Source organism: Blennius ocellaris, assembly GCF_963422515.1.
Source record: "Blennius ocellaris genome assembly, chromosome: 10".
In the NCBI taxonomy this organism is placed as follows: domain Eukaryota; kingdom Metazoa; phylum Chordata; class Actinopteri; order Blenniiformes; family Blenniidae; genus Blennius; species Blennius ocellaris.
Genome location: NC_137659.1, coordinates 6,568,579 through 6,588,403, shown reverse-complemented (window position 1 = coordinate 6,588,403; position 19,825 = coordinate 6,568,579).

The window sequence follows — 19,825 nt, the reverse complement described above, 5'->3', positions numbered from 1 at the left end:
TGAATATACTTGGTCTCAGTCACAGGGATGATGTTTTTATGCTTCCCAACTAGACTCCATGATACTCGTGTTGGTGCACGGTGGTCGTGTCTTGTAGTTTGACCCTCGCGTGTAGCCATGTCCCTGAAACGGATTATGATGCTGACCAAGATGAAAAACAACGGTGCTTGGAGTCACTGAAAATGACAACCGCTCCACCTCCATGTAAAAGTGGAAAAAATGCTAGAGTTCGTCGAAACTGGGGGACAGTTTCATCCCTGTCTCTGTCTTCATGGACATGGGGTAAACATAGCTGTTCTGAACAGCTGCTACTGTGCATAAGCACCGTGGCCGTAATAAGTATTTCTCCTGCACATGCTCAGTAGATGGACAATAATAACAAGGACGGCCTCCATACTGTCACGACTCCAAGTCCATATTCTCCTGGGACTTGGTAGTTATAAAGATGAGTCACTTGATAGCAATCCAACTTTGTCGTCTGTTCATATGAAGGTCAGTGTACTCACATTGTTAATGTCGATAGTTTATTGTTCTCTGCATGTGTACAAAATAAAATATAGTGATTTGATCTTTATATTGTTAGTCTTGAATTAATGCTACATAATAGAATAAATTTCCCGTCTGTGTTGATGCATTTTGTCCATAAATTGTCTTTAAATACACACGAGCCATCTATATACTTACTGCAGACTCAACATTGAACCGTTCCCTTTTGATCACGCTTCATGGACAATTACCTCATTATTAAATCACAGCATATTGACAGCGAGATGGCCCATGAGGGTCGCCATGGCAACAAAAAAAAAAAAAGAAGCTTGAAATTCATTTTGGCTCTGCTGTATACGTCTTCATCTTCATCTCTGGCCTTGTTTTCCACACACAGACACAACGCCGGTGTTAAATTGCAGCGCGGTGACCGCAGACAGCAGTTCCTCCCTCATTAATAGCGCCATAAAAACCATTTGCATTAACCAAAAATTGTGATGGATTTTTCTTGTCAAACTCGCATGTATTCTGTTCCAGCATAATCAAATATTTATTCAAATGCCGTGTTCCCTGAAATAGTGCAATGGTTAACGCTTCACTTAGTGAACGGAAATATACTATTGATTAATATTCCTTGTTTCATTTGCATGCAGCCTACTGCGTCTTGACTTGTGCAGATATTATTTTGCTGAGCCCTTTGAGCTGATGGTGGCACGATTCATCATGGGAATGAATGCATCAACATTACAAAGTTCTCGCCACAGAAGGCATTTATAACCTGAATATATTAACTGAACCTAAAGTGTCACTTTTGTTTGCTCTGCGGTTGTCAAATTACCTGTCGGCAGCATCCTTTATACGAGATGCGCTCTCGGTTGTGAGCACATCCTTCATCCACAGCCCCTCGAAAATTTCAAATTAGAATCCAGCTGGGACGCCAATTCTTTCTGCTCAGCAGGACAGTCTTGAGATGTGAATGCCTTATGGAGCCAGTGGGGGGTGGTACAGATGCCTTTGCTTCTAGTTCAGGACTGCCCGCCCCCCCATGGAACGGGCTCCTGTCACATCCTCGCTGATGGATGGACGGGTCAGAACAATCATTCAAAGTGAGTCCCAGGCCTGCCAAAAGCCCCGGACCTGCCAGATCACTATCCATTAGTCACATCATCATCTTGATCCGGGCCCGTCCGTGTCAGCCCGTTAGCTCACGGAAGGAGTCGAGTGAGCAGCCGGACCAATTTGTGGGTGATGTTGGAGCAACCGCGCGTGTGAAGGGACAGTTAAACACAGCTTTCTTGTTTTATTCTGAGAGGGAAGATTGCACTTTGCTCGCCGTCACCCGGGCCTCTCGGGCCCGGGAAGTCAGAGCAAAGAGAGGCAACGCAGTGTTTTTCCAGACAACAATTGTTATCTTTTGCTGCACATTTCAGCGACACTCGCTGCAGTTGGCTGAATAGCACAGGTGGAGCGACCTGATGTCAGATTGACAGAGTCATAAATAATGGAAGCAAGCAGGTTCACACTGCCCAGGGACAGCCAGCCACCCAAGAGTGATGAAAGGAGTCCGGGAGCCCAAGGACACTCATCTAATGGTCCACCCTAACCAGTGCTACTGTCGCACATCTCAATCAAACCTCACAGCTGCCATATAGACACACAGAAAAACGATCACACATACGCACAAAGACTAAGGAAAAATATCCCGTCGTGTACATTTGACAGTGAAGAAGATCAAATGCTAAACATCTCCAGACATTCACATTTGGTTGTGTAACATAAAGTTACAAATCAAAGGAGGCCAAAAATGATTAAAGGCATAGCAAAGTCGACACTGGTCAGTGTTGAGTGAAGGAGCTCCGGGTCCTTGAGAGGGAATCCTACTCTGTGATCATTAGAAGGTCCGTGTGGTGAGTCCAGATGGAGCTGTCACAGTGAAGCATGCCTACACATGTCCTCAGTGTCTATGGGATCCACAGCTTTGGGCTAAACTGGGGCAAAAGAAAACCAACATAACCTTCTGCCAGAGGATTTTCTCATATTGAATGACGGACTTATTGCAGGAAACAGTGTCCTTCAGGAGTCTTAGACAAATAACACTTCTGCTCACAGCCGCAGTGAAGTGCCATTCCTTATAAGTGAAGCGTCTCTTTAGTTGTTATTTATAATTGGCTGTACAGTTATAGCGTTCCCCTGCCAGACAAGTTGATCAGTGTGAGACTCGCGAGGCTCGTAAAGTGCGATCAAACCAGTATCTGCACCATCATATTTCCGAAATAACATCACAGTAATTGTACAACATGTGGTAGATTGTAGCTGTTGTTAGTCTTCACAATGTGTTGCAGTGTCATATGTGACCACATCGATTTCTGTGGAGTCTATTGCTTTTCGGAAGCAGATGTCGTCGAACAGCTATCAGTTGCAAACTGATGGGCAACACCAATGCCATAATGTGAAACTGTACACAAAAGGATCACAATGACATACCGTAATGACAAAACAAGCACCAAATTATAATCCTGAATTGTAGCCAAGACAAGGATGAGCAGAGCTTTTTTTCCCCTCTCCAATAAAATACTACAGACGTCTTCCACTGTACTGATACTCCAATGTTTACTCAGTGTCTTGATTTTTCCCACTGTAAAACAAACCGTTTTGTTTATATGTAAACCTGACATCAAAGTCGCGTTAAATCGCAATTTGTGATAAAAGAATCAAAAGGGATATTTTCTGCAATTAGGATTGGGAGGATGAAATGCCCTCAATTGAAAAATAAACTACATATATTAATTTCGTTCAAACATAAAAGTTTCTGTCATGTTTTAGTGAAAACATCAAAGGAGCAAATGTAATGAAAGTTGACTTGACGCAAAATCACAATGACGTGCACACAGTGTGATCCTCTGATTAGCATCCATCACCAAATGTCATTTATTGGCTGTGGATCTTTCTTCGACAGTGATGTTGATAATTTCGTAAATTTGAAATTCAATCCAAATTGAATTCCTAAGTATGAGGCATGCAGTGTGTGCCATGAGTTTTGAGCTAATCGAGTGAGCTTCACTCTTGCTACAAGAGATACTCGGGCCCCGTTTGCACCATGCTTCAAAAAACGCATCGTTCAGAATAGTTTCCCGTTTGCACGGCAACATTTTGAAAACGATGTCCGTTTCTACAGAAATGACAAATGCTGAAAACTATGTAGTTCGCATGCCAGGCCACTGGTGGGCGCTGTTGGTTGTTTTGGTAGTAAAACCACATAAACATGCATGCAGGCCCAAACTCAAGAAACATAAACAAAGGGACTCCGCAGACATTCGTGTTGGCAGACGACCAAGTTGGATTGGATGCGCAGTAGCAGCATTTCCTCCATCTCCACAGACTTGGAGCAATTTCAGAAAGTTACGATTTCCCCCTTTTACATGGAGATATAATCAGAGCGTTTTCAAAAAGTTCAACCTTTGAAGCCATTTACAAAGAATTGCATAAATGAACAAGATCCACATACTCAGATATGGCACACTGCAGAACCAGTTCATCTAACACGCATGTGTTTGTGTTTTGGGAAGAGGCTGGAGTACCAGGAGAAAACATCCAAATCCAATAAAGTCCCCATCCAGAAATCAAACCCAAATCCAGTCTGGTATTTTGCTCAGTTCCACCATGCAACCACATTCAAAGATCTATTGTTAAAATGAATTAAAAGACAGCAAAGCTTTCCAAAGTTACTAATCTATAATTAAATTTTAAATAACGCTGAATGCTTCCCGTCTTCAGTTGTTTATCATTTTCCAATTGTGTCACAGTTTGTTGGGAACACGGCCTGTTATTATTACATATGCACTTTCTTCTCCACTTCTCTTTATTCACTGTGATATTAATACTGTGATTTTCAGACGAAACACTGGACATCAGTCTGTGAATTTGAAGCATAGTTCTTTCTGTGTGTACAACCCCCCTGAGTTTTCTATGTTTATCCAGTTCAGAACCGTCACATCTCGATTATATAGTGCTTTATTGGTCCCACAGCGGGAGATTGGAGGTGTAAGCAAACAGAGATAGCACACAGCTTACATTGCGTAGATATCTTTACATTTCTATTTTTCTTTACCTCTACTTTATAAACTGTATAGGATAATTTATGGGTGCATAAATGGGTGATGATTCACTTTGTATTCCCACAGACAAGCCATATCTAAATCATCTCAATTGCAATATATGTTTAAAGCTATATTTATAATACAGGAAAATACAAGACAATGTATACAGTATTATTGCTTATTCATTATAAGATACATGAGGTGTGATGGTAATGAGTCGAATGTATGTGGCTTTAAGCAACAGTGAGTTTTGAGTACTAATTGTATATCTCGAGGCTAAAAGATGATTCAGTGTGGAGGAGTAGTCACATCTTTAGCGACAATGAAGACAAACTGCATTGCAGCTGTGACTGGACACACCCAAGTCTGATTACTGCCAGCCAATCCAGTCACCACTTAAAAAGAATTTTGCAAAGGCATGAAGCTTGATGAAAGGTCTCGCCAAAATGCATGCTGTGCCAGGAAAATAAAAAGTTTACATGTGATGAGGGAGAATGTGATTGAAATGTATCAGTTGGAAAATGTTATGAATTTCTTTGTGTCTCCACAAGAGGCTGCAGAAAGTTTCCAAAGAAAACCTTGAGAATATCAGCATGTTGTAAAAATGAGTCAGCTTTATTTAAAGGTCAATGTTTGACTCCACTCAACGAAAAGAACAAAAGTCGATGAATACCGAGGTGAAATCTGGTAACCTAGAACATTAAGACTCATCTTAGGCCCCGTTTACAAAATGTTTTAAGTGAAAATGCAAAGTTTCAGAAAAGTTTCATGCTTTGAAAACAATGTCCGTTAACACCAGGGGTGTCCAAGTTCGGTCCTGGAGGGCCGGCGTCTTGCAGGGTTTAACTCTCTCTCAGTTGTAGCCCACCCGATTGCAATGGACGGCTTGTTATTGGGTTTTTTTCACAACCTTGGTGATAACATCATCCTCAGATTCATGTACGCTGAAGCAGGGAGAGAACTAAAACATGCAGGCCACTGGCCCTCCAGCACCGAGTTTGGACACCCCTGGTTTACATGAAAGCGGCAGAGAAGCTGAGAGCGATGCTGTTAGCAAGCCAGGCTACAAGTCGACACCGCTCTTTGTTTTTGTAATGAAACAACACACACATGCGTGCACACAACAATACGCTGTAAATGTTAACGATGTAAATCCTGCTCAATCAGAGAATCTCAAGCTCAAGTGACGCTGGTTTATACACCAACACGAAGAGTCCCTGCAGCTCTGAATGCCTTTCAGCAAATGAAGCCAAATATTCGAAGTGGCCTTGACAAAGTTTGGACCCAAACTCCTTTCAGATGCTGAATAACTTCAGCTCACTAACTTTGAGTCATTCGGCAAGACAAGTGCTTTAAAAGTAACGGAAGGTAGTCCAACCGGCTCTTAAATGTAGGTCGTGGATAGGCTCCCGGTTTAATAAATAAAACCTTGAACATTGTGTTTAGTCAGGTTGACTGTTTCTTGTGAGTTCCTCTTTAAGATGTGAGGCACAAAGATTACAGTCTTCTGCCCCACTTTGTAAAATTCTTCTTCCGCCAGATTGTCAGCATGTAACTTGTCTCGTGCCGTTGTACATGTACACAAAAAGCACATCAAAAATTTGGGGGTAGCATGTTAAGACTTTTGTTAGCGACTTGGTGAACGGTTTCAGAAAAAATTGCTCGAAAAAGAAAAATATTCCCATGGAAAGTGGATGGGATTTGAGTGAAAAACACAAAACATCCTCACACTCACAGTCATAACACATCAGCTCACATAGCACGTGTTGGCATGTTAGCCCATTCACATAGCACACATGTACGTGAGCTAACGTGGCAGCAAGACGCAGGCACACAAAAGTTTTTTTCTCATTTATTTTAATTACTCGAATCGCTGACACAGTTGGATACGGAAACAGAAGCATGCGTGTCAGCGTGGCGTTGCTGTCCCCGCTGAGCTGGTCTTGTATTTCTGCTCAGTTAATGAGAGATGCTCTCTGATCTGGTCTGTTGTCCTGTTTCCACTGCACAGCTCCACTTCCTCTTTGAATGTTTGTCATGCTCTCTCGCTGCGTTTTTGAACCTGGTGTCAGGATCAACCGTGCGCCTGCAGTGACTGATCAGTGTCACATTTGAGGTCTGCCTGTCAGAGCTTTTGCAGAGTATCTGGCTGAAGATTAATCCACGCTTGCTGGGTCTGAAGCTGACAGTAAGCAAACCGCGACCACTTCATCCTTTCTATCAATCAATCAAACACACACTAATCATTTGATGCAGGTTTGTATGATTCGAGTGCTACAAAGACAACTGGCATGAATCAAATTGAGTTACTGCGAGGACTAAAAGGTTTTTAATGCGGTGTTTGGATATGCATTGTTACGTAATGGGAATTATTATAGTCTCATCAGCAAGATTACAGCAGGATGGCTGTAGAAAGGTGAAAGCAAATTGGCAGGAACGAAATCTGGGGTCAATCTATTCTCTTAAATGCAAAAGTTTTCTGGAATGAAAAAGCAATAACAGAGCCTAAGAAAAACCTTTATCTAGAGAAAATGGTTCAGCTTATTGGTCAATATACAGCATTGAATTTACAACATTGGCTGTTCGCCTTTCAACAGAAATCCCTTTGATACATAGTTCAATAAGACGCTAATAGCCCTGCATAAATATCTGTGATATGTGTCTCCTCTGTTTCGCCTCTTGCAAATCCATTATGCATTTCTTTCATTTTAAAAGGTAAATTATGTGTTTTCAGTGAGATGGAACGGCATTCGATTGTTTGTACCCAGTTAGCTTCTTTTATGTGTATGTTAAGTGATCCATCTCGTGAATGCTTTGTGGAGAGTAATGCAGTATGTCATATGTGGCATTCTCGAGTGAAGTTAATACATTCCTCTTATTTTACTCACTTTGAAGAATAAAAAAAAAAAAAACCTCGACAAGCAACGAGCACTCACTGTTTACTATTTAAATAACATTCTCACATGACTCTTTGTCTACACAACTTAATATTGCACATAGAAGTAGTTTCCTGTGTATAAATATCATTCTGAGGTTGCTTTGAGTGGCACATGTTCCCCTCTAGCCTACAAGCGTTTTTTTTTTTAGTGTGGAAGATGTTAATCTGTCGTATGTTCAGGGCACAGATTCAAGCGGGGATCTCTCCTCGTAGTTGCAGTAATGAAACCATAAATCACAGCGTCATTGGACAACTTCCCAGCCTCTTGATATTTCCCCAGACAATTTCAGTCCCACCATTTCAGTCTGCTTACAGTGTTAAATAGATTGACCATGGAAGATAAAGTTAAATGTGACTTTTTTTTTTCCGTTTTTTTCGCTGGGGCCTTTGACTCAACAAGAAATGAGGAGGAAAAAGAGCAGTTATATAGTCCATGAGTAGGGGGTTTAATGCTAATATTTTGGTACTGTTGAAAGCGAGAAGTCACTGAAGAGGCAGTATTAAAGAAACACATTTCCTCCGCATTGTGCCGAATGTGATGGGGATGGAACGGTATTTAAATGTCAATGAAAGACCCTTTTATAGTCGAACATAATATCTGCCTAAGTGGCAGCACAGTCGGCCCCTTTGAAGATTTTCACCTCGCTCTAGGTTTTGTGATGCATAAACAGGCAGTGAGGGCTTGCAGGCTGGACCTGTACGATATTCAACTCCCCCTCAGGTGCTAACGAGAGGCGGGAAAATGGAACGGACGCCGGCGAACACGATAGGCATGCTTGGCGTGTTGTTTTTTTTTCCCGGGAAAAATAAAAACATCACACGACATCACTCCACTTCAACCTGAGTCTGAGGCCTTTGTGCAACATGGTCGTTTCATGAATGGGGAGCAGAGCGAAAACTGGCCGGTGCAGTTGAGGTGGCCCACGATGAATCCAGGACCTGCCAGTCCGGTAATTAGTTTGGGCTGTGGTTGGCTGTGTCTGTGATGGAGGCCGTTTATCACCCCTGAGACAATGACTGCATAAGAACTGCCAAAACAAGGCCGTGTGATCACTTCCTCTCGCTATTGCTTGGGATGTTAAATGGCTCTCTGAGGCACCGTGGTTTACTGTCAGTTTTCACTTGGCGCTCCAACAACTGTATGTCCCCTTAACTCGTGACAAATGAACAATATTACGGCAAAGACACAGGGTCAACAGTGGTTGTGGCAGTCGCTTCATTTACTGCATGTGTGTTAACGGCCGAGGCAGAACGATGATGCTGGAGGTCTTCCATTGCAGAAGCAGAGCTCTTGAAGTGTTATCACGTCCCCCAGTCCCTGCAAAATGAGTTATTACTCTTCACAGAAAAGTTTCTTGAAGGTTTTTACTAGATTTACTCAGAATGGGATGTCTGTCCGAATCCTGATCTTGAACTAACAGGGTCTGGAAATGTTGGTGAAAATTAAAACATTGAAAATTAAACTGTCACTGTTTATGTGTGTGTGAGACCCCGTTTGAAGTGAAAATGCATATTTTTTAGCATTTTCGTTTCAGGAAATGTTAACGTTTACATGGCAACATTTTGAAAACTATGTCTATTTACAATGCCACAGCAGAAACAATGAAAATTATGTAGTTTTCATGTTGGGCCACGAGTGCGTGTTTGCTTTTGTAATAAAATCCACACATACACACAGACAATGTATGAGGCATACAGTGTGTGACATGAGTTTAGAGCTAACCGAGTAAGTTGCACTTTTGCCATCAGGCCCTGTTTGCACACATCGTTTTTGAGTTTTCATTTCAGATAAGTTTTACATTTATACAGCAACGTTTTGAAAACAAGGTCTCTTTCCTTAGAAACGTCAGAAACATTAAAAAACAATGGTGCGAGACCACTATTGGGTGATGTTGGTTGTTTTTGGACTGAAATCATACATGCACGCTCTTAATGCTAATGATTGTAATACGCAATAATGATTAACAACGGGAGTACACGAACATTCGTCAGATGACCAACTTGGAATGTTATTACGGTCAACTGTATATGAACTGGGAGTCATGACACTCTGAGGGCAAACGTTTATATCGTCTATCTACTGAGGATGTTAAAAAAAAAATATTTATTACAGCTGTGGTGCACATGTGCAGTATCAGCTATTCCACTGTCTACATGGAAATTGAGACTTTCCAGGACATTGTTTTCACATGTTTGCATGATGATGGAGTCGCTGTGTGTGTGTGTTTTTTTTTTTTTTTTATTCCACCTTGGGAGCTGTGCAGCATTTCTGCCATTTCCGAGATTGAGTGTGTTAAAAAAAAAAGTTGTGTTTTCAGTGGCGTCCAAAATGCAATGAAAATTTTCTGTTCAACGTTGTCGTGTAAACCTTATAATCTAATCATGCGTTAATACCTCATCTACATGCAAATAGAGTTGCCTATTTAAACAAAGATTATGAAATGAGTTTTAAAGCAAGTTATATGAGAAAGGAAAGCAAGGGGTTATCCACAACGCAAAGATCAATGTGGCTGTCTTGCTGTAATAACCCTTTACAATTTATACCTTTACCAAACTGTTATGTTGTCACTTTATCTTCTGGCAAACAAAAAATGGAATTTTAATTGCGCTGGACATCTTATTGAGTGTAGAGACTTTGTGAATAAGCCAGAAAATTGCAGATTAAAGCAATGCTGGAAACAGCACCGTAAACCATCACGGATTAGAACTTTAAAAGACCCACTGCATTATAAATCATGAAATGAGATTTGAAGCTGACTCCACTTTTGCACCCAAGATATTCAAAGCCTGAAGCCTTAGGGAAGCTGCGTGCCTGGGATGTTACAGAGAGAGAAAGAGGGAGGGAGGGAGGGAATTTGACACCGTGAACTGACGTGGAAGAAACAAGTCAAGGTTGTGTGAATGCCGAGTGAGAGCCGTTGAGGAAGGAGAAGCTGTGTGCATGTGCCGAATGCTTTTATGTGTGTACTTTATGTGTAAGAGGGCATGCCTACATACCTTTTTTTTTTTTTTTTGCATGTCTCAGAAGTATTACCTTTTGAAAAATATAGATGGAAGAAGCTTTTCTTCCCGTCGGTGAAAATGGGATATGAAGTGGCTTGATGCCGCACTTTGGTCCCAGTTCATCGGCTCTTGATTTATAACTGCCATCGTGACCTGCACAGACGAGGCCAAAATGGTGTGAATACTTTACGGATGGGACATTTAACCTGCTGCCATCGATGTGGAGCAACGTTACGCACAGGCGGTCTGCCACGGCCATCGCTTTAGCTTCCTTACCCAATCAAGTGATTCAATCCGGTTGCAGAGGATGGGATTGCCGTGGTCCTCACACTGTAATTCCGGGAAATCTGCATTCTTTCCCCCAAAGCTTGAGCATCAAGTGTTGTCAATTATAGCATGGAACAAGCTTAGAGTAAAAAGAGAGATGTTTTTAGGTTCTTGTCAGCCCACGCCCAAACGAACAAAAATAGGCACCTGTTTATCCGTGACTGAGACGTGAAAAAGAACATTTACTGCCATTGTGCGACAATTTAATTACCCATGTTGGCCAGCTGCTACTAATCTCATCGTGTTTACCTGAGTCGAATACTTCTTTTAATAGATTCTCTCTGCAAATTCCAGCGAGTCTGAAGTTGCCCGCGTCAGAACCTTTTGAGCAGACCATCAAGCTTAGCCCATGCAAGTAGAATTACAGCTCATGAGAGAATAGTGTGTCGTGTAGTTAATAATAAATGTGGAGTGGGCTGTTTGGTCCAATAACTGCAGCTGGCCTCTATTTAATGAAAGATTTAAAAAAAAAAAATTGAAAAATACACGGAACAAGGCAAATGTGTGAAATCAAAATCTGTAGCTATAATGTAATGTCTGTCACTGTTGGATTATGGTTAATATCATGGCTGTATTTTTAGAAATGGGTTAACTCTCAAATCACACATGGCTCGCGGTTTAAATAATGCATGTTGAACTTGAGCTTGATCTGGGTCATTGAGGTCTTTTGGGCGTGTGACTCCACATTAAAAACAACAACGGGCTCATTCGAGGCACCTCTGAAAGTGACTCGCGGAAAACAGCCAAAGTGTCACATTTTAGGATGCTCCATTTGAAGATCAGAGCAAGATTGCTGAAGTGATTACGCCGCTGTCTACTGGGCCTGTCTGCATTCAGCCTCAACAGCAACTTCGCCTCAATTTAGAAGACTGCAGCTGAGAGCAACTATCTTTTTTATTTGAAAAGACCCAATCATTCAGAGCACAGAGAATTTCGGGAATTAAAGTCAGCAATGAGCATCCTATTATGTAATCGTGAATTGAATTATTAAAAACCTCTGCCCCGTATTTCACATTTATTGACAAAATGACAGACTATTCATCCTGACAGCGAGGGGTGAGTTTGTGCCACACAGCAACAGAGTGCTGATTATCTATAGGCAACAGCGTGTTTGTTTGAAGCCAAAAACCACGGCCTCTTTCAAAACCTGTCGGAACCGGATGCAAATGAACCCGGTTTCTGGCTCGCTGCACCGCACAAATTAATAACTGCGCACACGCTGCATTACAGTACAATTAGATTGTCCATTATTTTGTAAACGCCAGCAGAATCATTCCGTCTTCTCAAGCACATTGTCATGTGGCTGCATTTGCCTAACAAACGTGAGATCAAAGGCGTATTTTTGAATCCTAATCAAATCTATTTCAAGTCCCATGCCGGCGCCGGATGGCAGCCCGCGGTCTGCGGCTGGCACGGTTTGAGGCCCTGTCTGAATACCTGCAACAGTAAATAGATGGGCGGGAAGGTTGATTTGCATATAAAAAGGAGCAGTGATAAAAGAAAGTACTTAACCTGGAGTTTCTCACCATCCAACACCCTGGCACAGCCAACAGAATGACAGAAGACTGCTTTTTATCAAGGGGGATCCCATTATAAGATAATTGTATTTATTGTAGATGGAGAATGAAAAGGAGAGTAGAAACAAAGACCAGGGTCCGCAGACCAGGACAGGCACCTGTTAGCGAGCAGAGAGCCACTCGCGTTAAATTGAGAGGAGTCAGAGGCGTCTGTGTTTTCAACGGGCATTTGTAATTGGGTCTAGTTTTAAACAGACGCCCGCTTTGAACCAGTAGGAATCCTGTAAGGTATAATTCATGCCGTGTCAATTCCTAAGCAGCAGATGTAACGAGCTGAACCGAGGGACTCCCGAACCATAAGTCATCAAACAGTGTTGCGCTCGCTTCTCCACCCTGTTGACACCCGTGTTGTCAGATCAATGAAGCAACACTCAGCACAGTCAAAGGTTTCTGTCCTGGGTTTGAAGATTTGTTTGTAGATCCTGAGAAGAGGCGGGAACAAGAAGCACCATGTTGGATCCACTCAGTTTTTTTTTTTTCCCATCATATTTTTCTTCTTCACAGCCTCTGGTATGAAGCATGAGCGTACAACAGATACTGTGATGTTTTGATGCTACGCTATTATATAATCAATGCTTCTACATGTTTTTTCGTATACACTGGCTGATTACTAACAATTGATATTTTGATCTGGTATAACCATCTGACTAATGCCCTGTTAGAGCCCGTTATGCAACAATTACCCAGAATGTCACAATGACTCAAATATGTTAAAATATAATGTAATAATTGTTCATACGTATATCTATGAACAGTTTGTGGCATTTATGTAGGATTGCTGTTGCCCAAGTCATTTATAGGCTTCTATTCTCTGTATTCTATGATCTATTTCTCTAATCATCAGTACAAGATAATGTATAAGCATTGAACATATTAAGACGACATTCAAATTGTTGTTAAATCTTATTACATTATTGTCAGGTTCTTACATTTTGGATTTTATCAAATAGTTTATCATTATATTTCAGCTTCAGCAGTTTTGTTACATCATTGACCAGTTGTTACATTTCGGTTTTTATTACATTATATACTGAAACATTTTACGTTGATGTTACATATCGTGCTCTAATAGGCAAAAGTTCCGTAATGTTTTGAGTGTCCGTTAACATACAATGATGCTCAGAGAAGTGACATTTTTGTAACTTTTCAAAAAAGCTTGGGTTTCGTCGTCGTGTAAATTCTTTCTTTTTTCGTCTTTCTGGAAACGCCGAGGCTCCATCTCAGCGTTCATGGTGAAAACGCAGTTGAACACTGCCCACTTGTGGCTCTACATGAAAAATAAAGCTCCTACATTTCTGCATTTGTGCCGTTTCAGTGAAAACAGGCCTTATTCTTAAAACTTTGCTGTGCAAACATAAAACTTTTCTGAAATTAAAATGCAAAAATAATACATTTTCCTTGAGAGGGCTTAATGTTAAATAACAAAAAGATTAAGAATTAAATGAAACAATGAATTTTTTTAAATTTATGTTATTGTTAATCCCTCTGTATGAAGCATCTGTATTTTTGTGTGGAATAAAAAAAAAATCAACTCGTATAAAGCAAATATTTCCAAAAGTTAACCAAGATCTTTATTTTAAACACAGTCAGAATAGTCTATAATGTCTAAATTGTAAGTGCAGTACGTGCACAATATAAAGAGACGGTTAAACACAACAATGAAATGCCTAAAAAACATTCAGATATCAAAATTGGTGGATAACCAATAAAATATTTTATATCAACAAAAAACCAAAACGAATTGACATTGAGCACAGCTCCTAGTGGAGTGAGGGTGCTGTGTGCAGCATTGATTTGTTGTGGGTCCCTTAAGCCAGGGTGAAAGAACTGGATATTTTTATGACTTAATCATCGTTGGTCCGGACTCGCAGAACATTCAGAGAGAAAATGCGACGGTCCTCTACAGTACACGGATACAGGAGCAACTTTATAGAGACAGGTTTAACCATCTGAATTATTTCAAGATTTGTTTAACATATCCTCATTGAGAGACATTACAGAGTTGGTTTCAGTTGAATAATTTCATAAAGATATTCCTCATTTTTAGTTCAAGGAAAGTCCTAGGTTGGTAAAATATTACGGGATACTGTATAGGAAAAAAAAAGTTAACATATTCCAGTCCTTTTTGACCACTGCATTTTCATTCCGTTATACCTCCGGAATACGTACACTAACACAATGCTTATCAGTATGAGAAATACTGTGTTATGACTCTTACTCTACTGCGAGTGGATCCATGTGACATTTCATCTCAACAGATGACCGGTATTATCAGTGTGCCATCCAAAACATCTCCAGGCAGTATTCAATGTCAAAGTCTCTACATATGTGACGGCCTCCTCAGCATGAGGGACAGCTGGCTGCCGCTGCTGGAGGGGATCACAATGAGCCGGGCGTCCCTGAAGGCTTTGAGTGAGTCTTCAAGAAACTGCAAGCACATTTTGCCGGATCTCTCGTGGGTTTCTTTTAATGAAACCGCGAGTCGTCGTGTTGTGTCGGAGCAAAGCTTTGCATGCTCGTGAAGAGACTACGGGAGCCGGTGCTGTTTTGCATCTGAGATTCTGCTGTGCGACATCCTCCAGGTCGGTCTGTTGCATCACGTAATCACGAGGGCTGTGAGGTGACCTTGACTATTGGTGCCGTTCCGCCACCCTCCCCCACCTCTGCAACAGTGGTTTGGCAGAGCAAGCCTCCCGGGAGCCGTTCATCTAGATAGGAGACCCATCAGTCAAGGCGGCCATTGATCGGCACGTCAGATGGCTTGATTTCCTTGTGTAATAATCGGCTCGGTTTTGACACCCTCCCAAATGTGTAAACAGGAAGAGAAGAGCAGGGCAAATGGCTTGTGAAGGGCAGCGGCATCCTTTGTCTATATTGTCAGATGTGTCATTATGTAGATTCTGATATCAAATCCTTTTTGATGTGTGCATGCCGTGACTAATGTTACATGTATGTGTTTTTCTGTGTAATGGAGCGCGAGTCCTGTCAAAGTGTTGAAGCCTGCATTCAAAACCTGATAAATATGTCGTCGACGCCGTTATTTTCCTTCCGCGAAATGAGACGTACTCTTACTATTCCCAGATGAGTGCTGCAAATGCCAAGCAATTGTTCGGGATCCATACTGGGACTGCGATGGATTAGCGTGTTTGGTTCCCTGTTGTGGTCAGTGTGCTACTAGGGCAGTTAGAGGAAGGCTGACATGTGTTGGGCATTGATAATGACTGTTGAATCAGGACAAACCCACTGGAGTGCTGGGTGAAATAAAAGCACACAACCATATCAGTCCCAAGCATAGCGACAATCGCCCACAACAAAGAGCAGTGTCTTGCATGCCGAGCTAAGCTGATGGGTTTTATATTCAAATAATAAGGACAGGGAGGAATACCAGCAGCCGGGGATTTCTTCCAACATTAGCCTATCTGGAGCTACCAAGTACTTGGTTACAGTGATATTACAGGCTACAGAATTCATACTTTCTCCATGATCCTCAGTGAAAAGGAAGACAGACTGTGTCCATAAAGCCACTGACTCAAAGATGCATTCAGCAACAGCAAGCGGTTCAAGTTTAATTCCCTTAAGCTGGCTGTTTGGCAACGTGTAGCATGTTCCCATCAATAAGTTGTTGATTTTCAATGCACTCTCAGTATTTAATGAGGGGGGAAGTGTATAACATCTTGTTTTGTTTACCAGTCCCTTTTCTATTTGCTTGGTCAATAGGTTCAATTTGATTCAGACGGTGGGTGGGAAATAAATTGGAATCGTAATGAGGGTTGGGCTGGACAAGATTTGCTTTGTATTGGTGCTCATCACTCTGAACTAATTAATGTAGCTGCAACATCAAATGAATAAAGGCCCAAAGATACAAATCCTGGATTAAAGTTCTTTAATAACATTTTAGAAGCCAACCAGAATTAATTTGAGAGTACTACCATGCACTTTAGCATGTATCTGAAAACTCATTAGAGTTGAATAAGCACCAAGGAACTCGTGTTGGCCCTTTTCAAGATTACTTCTTTCTTGCAGGAGCCTATGTCCTCGTTTCCACGACAATATTTTCACGTGAAAACGCCAAACTTTCATTGCATTCTGGGTGTGTGTTTTCACGACAACGGGGCTTGGAGCAACTGAAAACCCAACTTTTCGAGAACAGCTCCCAAAGGTAAAACATCTTTATTTCCAAAAACTTTTTTTAACGCTTTTTTTTGGAAATTCTCAAGCTCCATCTCGGTGTAGATAGTGAAAATGCTGCCACTGTGCATGCGCACCACGACTAAAGAGTTCTTCTGCACATACTCAGTAGATGAACAATAATGTTTTCTCCGGAGTGTCATGACTCCCAGTCGATATTCTCCTGGGAACTTGGTAGTTTTATAGTTGAGTCACGTAATAACAATCCAACTTGGTCATCTGTTCATATGAAATGACCGTTTACTCCCATTGTTAATGTTCTCTGCATGCATGTGTGTGTGTGATTTCATTACGAAAACAAACTGCGGCACCCACGAGTGGCCCAATGTTGAAACAACATCACTTTCAGTGTTTCTTCTGTTGCTGTGTAAATAGACATTGTTTTCAAAACATTGCTGTGTAAATGTAAAACTTTTCTGAACTGAAAATGCAAAAACGATGCATTTCGATCGGCTCACCTTCAACTTTGGAAAGACAATAAGCCTAGTTTTTCTACATGCAGGGCGACTGGGCCCAAGATAGTTAAAGAGTCACATATCTTTTCTGATTTATTTCATTCCAAGAGCAATGTAGCTCTCATGTCACAAACAACCATCGGTTTGATGTGACAGTGTCGCTCCAAACTTTTTAATGTCCACCAAAATGAAAAGCAAGTGATTCCTGTCACATACACACACAGACACTCACACACACGCGCCGGGTTAGGTAGGCGGCATGTACAAAGCTTAAGGTCTTGCTCTTCACAGAGGGGCATTGGATGACAAAACTAAAAGTACATTTGCTGAGAAGATTAAATGTCATAGTCACACAGCCCAGCTGGTGACTTTAGAATTTTTATCTGTTCATCCATTTTCTCATACCTGCTTTATCCAAGTAGGGTTGCTTAGGACTGGATTATCCACAGACAGAGGGCGTCAAATTCTTACACTCTCCAGCAGAAACATCAAGCTTATTTTACTTTACAGAGCTGCATGCAGCCCTGTTTGATCTCAATTTAGCAGAACCGGGACAAAGATGACCTATGAATGCTGATAGTTGCTGCTCAGTTTTAGTGCAAATAAATGCAGGAATCTCTTAAAATACTCATGTTTTGTACTTTTATTTATAAATACCATCACGAACAACCAGAAATCTTGCAATATTCAACCGATCATGTTTCTATTTGCAACATAAAACAGGACTTTGCTGTGTTTACTCCCCCCCTGAAACTGAAATGATAGTTACATAGGATGAGTGACACGTTGAATGTGGGGTCACATTATTTCTGTTTCATTCTCTCTGGCATAGGGAGTCCAATTCTCTCATTGACTATATGGCAATGCAATTTTTCGGAGTAATTTTGGCTGACAACAGTACTTTGACACAGACCCTTAATCACGGCTTTGATCACACTCTATAGGTGATAGAAAGCACAAGACATGAAATTTCCCATTTTTCGACATTCTTGATGAACTTCTTTTTAAAAATGGAAAACAAACAGTCGTTGATCGTGTTAAAGTCTCTTACTTTGTGTGTCCCTCTGCTCTGTCGTCCTCTCCATGCAGTCTGCTGCCCCATAACTGTGTCAGCACACCTTCTTTTTTGCTTCCATCATATTTATGACTTCCACTGGAGGACTCTGAAGCAATGAAATGCAACTGCGTCATGAAAAGCTGCTGAATAGCTTTGAGGGTCATTCAGCAGCATAGAATGTCCCACTTTCTTTGTTGTTCTGAAGTGCAGAATGTGTAAGGTGTTGAAAATGTGTGCTTTTTGTCTTATAAAAGCCTCTCGTTTACAAGAAAAACAATGTCTATTTACAGGGACACGGCAGCGACGCTGAACATGTTGTTATATTCATGTAGGACCACTCGTGGGTGCTGTTTTTTGTTTTTGTTTTTAATGAAACCACACATGTGCACAGAGAACGGCACACTGTAAACAATAACAATGGGAGTACAAAGACATTTGTTTGGACAGACGAGGAAGTGGCATTGCTATTATGGTGACTACACCTTAAAGGAGATTATGGACGGGCAGTCATGGCACTCTCAAGGCAAACTTTGTTATTGTACATCGACTTGCGTATGTGCAGAAGAACTATTTACTATGGTCATTGTGTGCATAGTGCCCAAGTGTTTTCATAAAGTTTTACCTTCTGAGCCATTTTCAAAAAAGTCCACATTTTCAGTGGCTCTGAGCATGGTTGTCATGGAAACAGAGACCCAAAACGAAACCGAAATGTTGTGTTTTCACTTCTGAACATTGTCGTGTACACAGGGCCATAGACTCAGCCCTCTCTTCTCATTCGGAACAGTTTTTAGACCTCGTCACCCCTTTGACAGTTTTCTTCTCCACAGCTAGTTTCTCGCTCCTCCTTCTGTTTTTATTTATTCATTTTTTTTTCCAATATGACACTCCATGAAAAATGAAAGGACTCTGCAGCTTTCGTTTTTAATCTTTAATTAGAAGTCTACATAAATGTCCCTAAAACTGACACCTTTGTGTTGCTGAATGGACAATCTTGAGAATCAATCTGAACTGGGCCCCATCGCCGTCAGGCTGTGACCGTCATTTTTTTTTGGGAAAGAGCACACGTTATTTCCCGGAACAGGCTCGGTGCCCTGGCTGCTCTTTCCTTTCAGTTTCCATTGTTCACTTCTATTTTCCCAGTTTAGCCCTGACGTGCTGATACAATGAATCGGAGGCTCCACAAAAGAGACTTTTACGCTACATTAGGCAGGGGTCCCACGTGCTCCTGACACAAAAATACAATTTATTGAGACAGAGCCGTACATCTTGGCAGAATCTCTGTTGATATAATAGGCTCTCTCCAATTCCTCAATAAGCCCCCCTTTTTTTTTTCCGCCCCAGCCTCACGGTAACTGCTCTGTTGAAGACGAAGTTAGCATTTCTTCTTGAAGCAAGCATACGTCTTATCGGAGACTTTCAAAGAGGACATGGCAATTTAAAGTGGCTGGTTATGCAGAATTAATGACTCCTTATGAATTACCTGTGACATTATGTTACTGAGGCTGAACTTTGAAGTTAACAACAAAGGCGGAGATTTTTGAATTCTTGCACTTACATCTTTTTCTTTTTTCTCTTTCTTTTTTCTTTTTGTTAAAAAAAATTCTGCGGTAATTTGTAAGTAGTCAACGTGACCCGAACACCACTGGTGGGCTTCCAGGTCATCACGTCAATGAATCAATTGGTTGTGTGCTCACTCA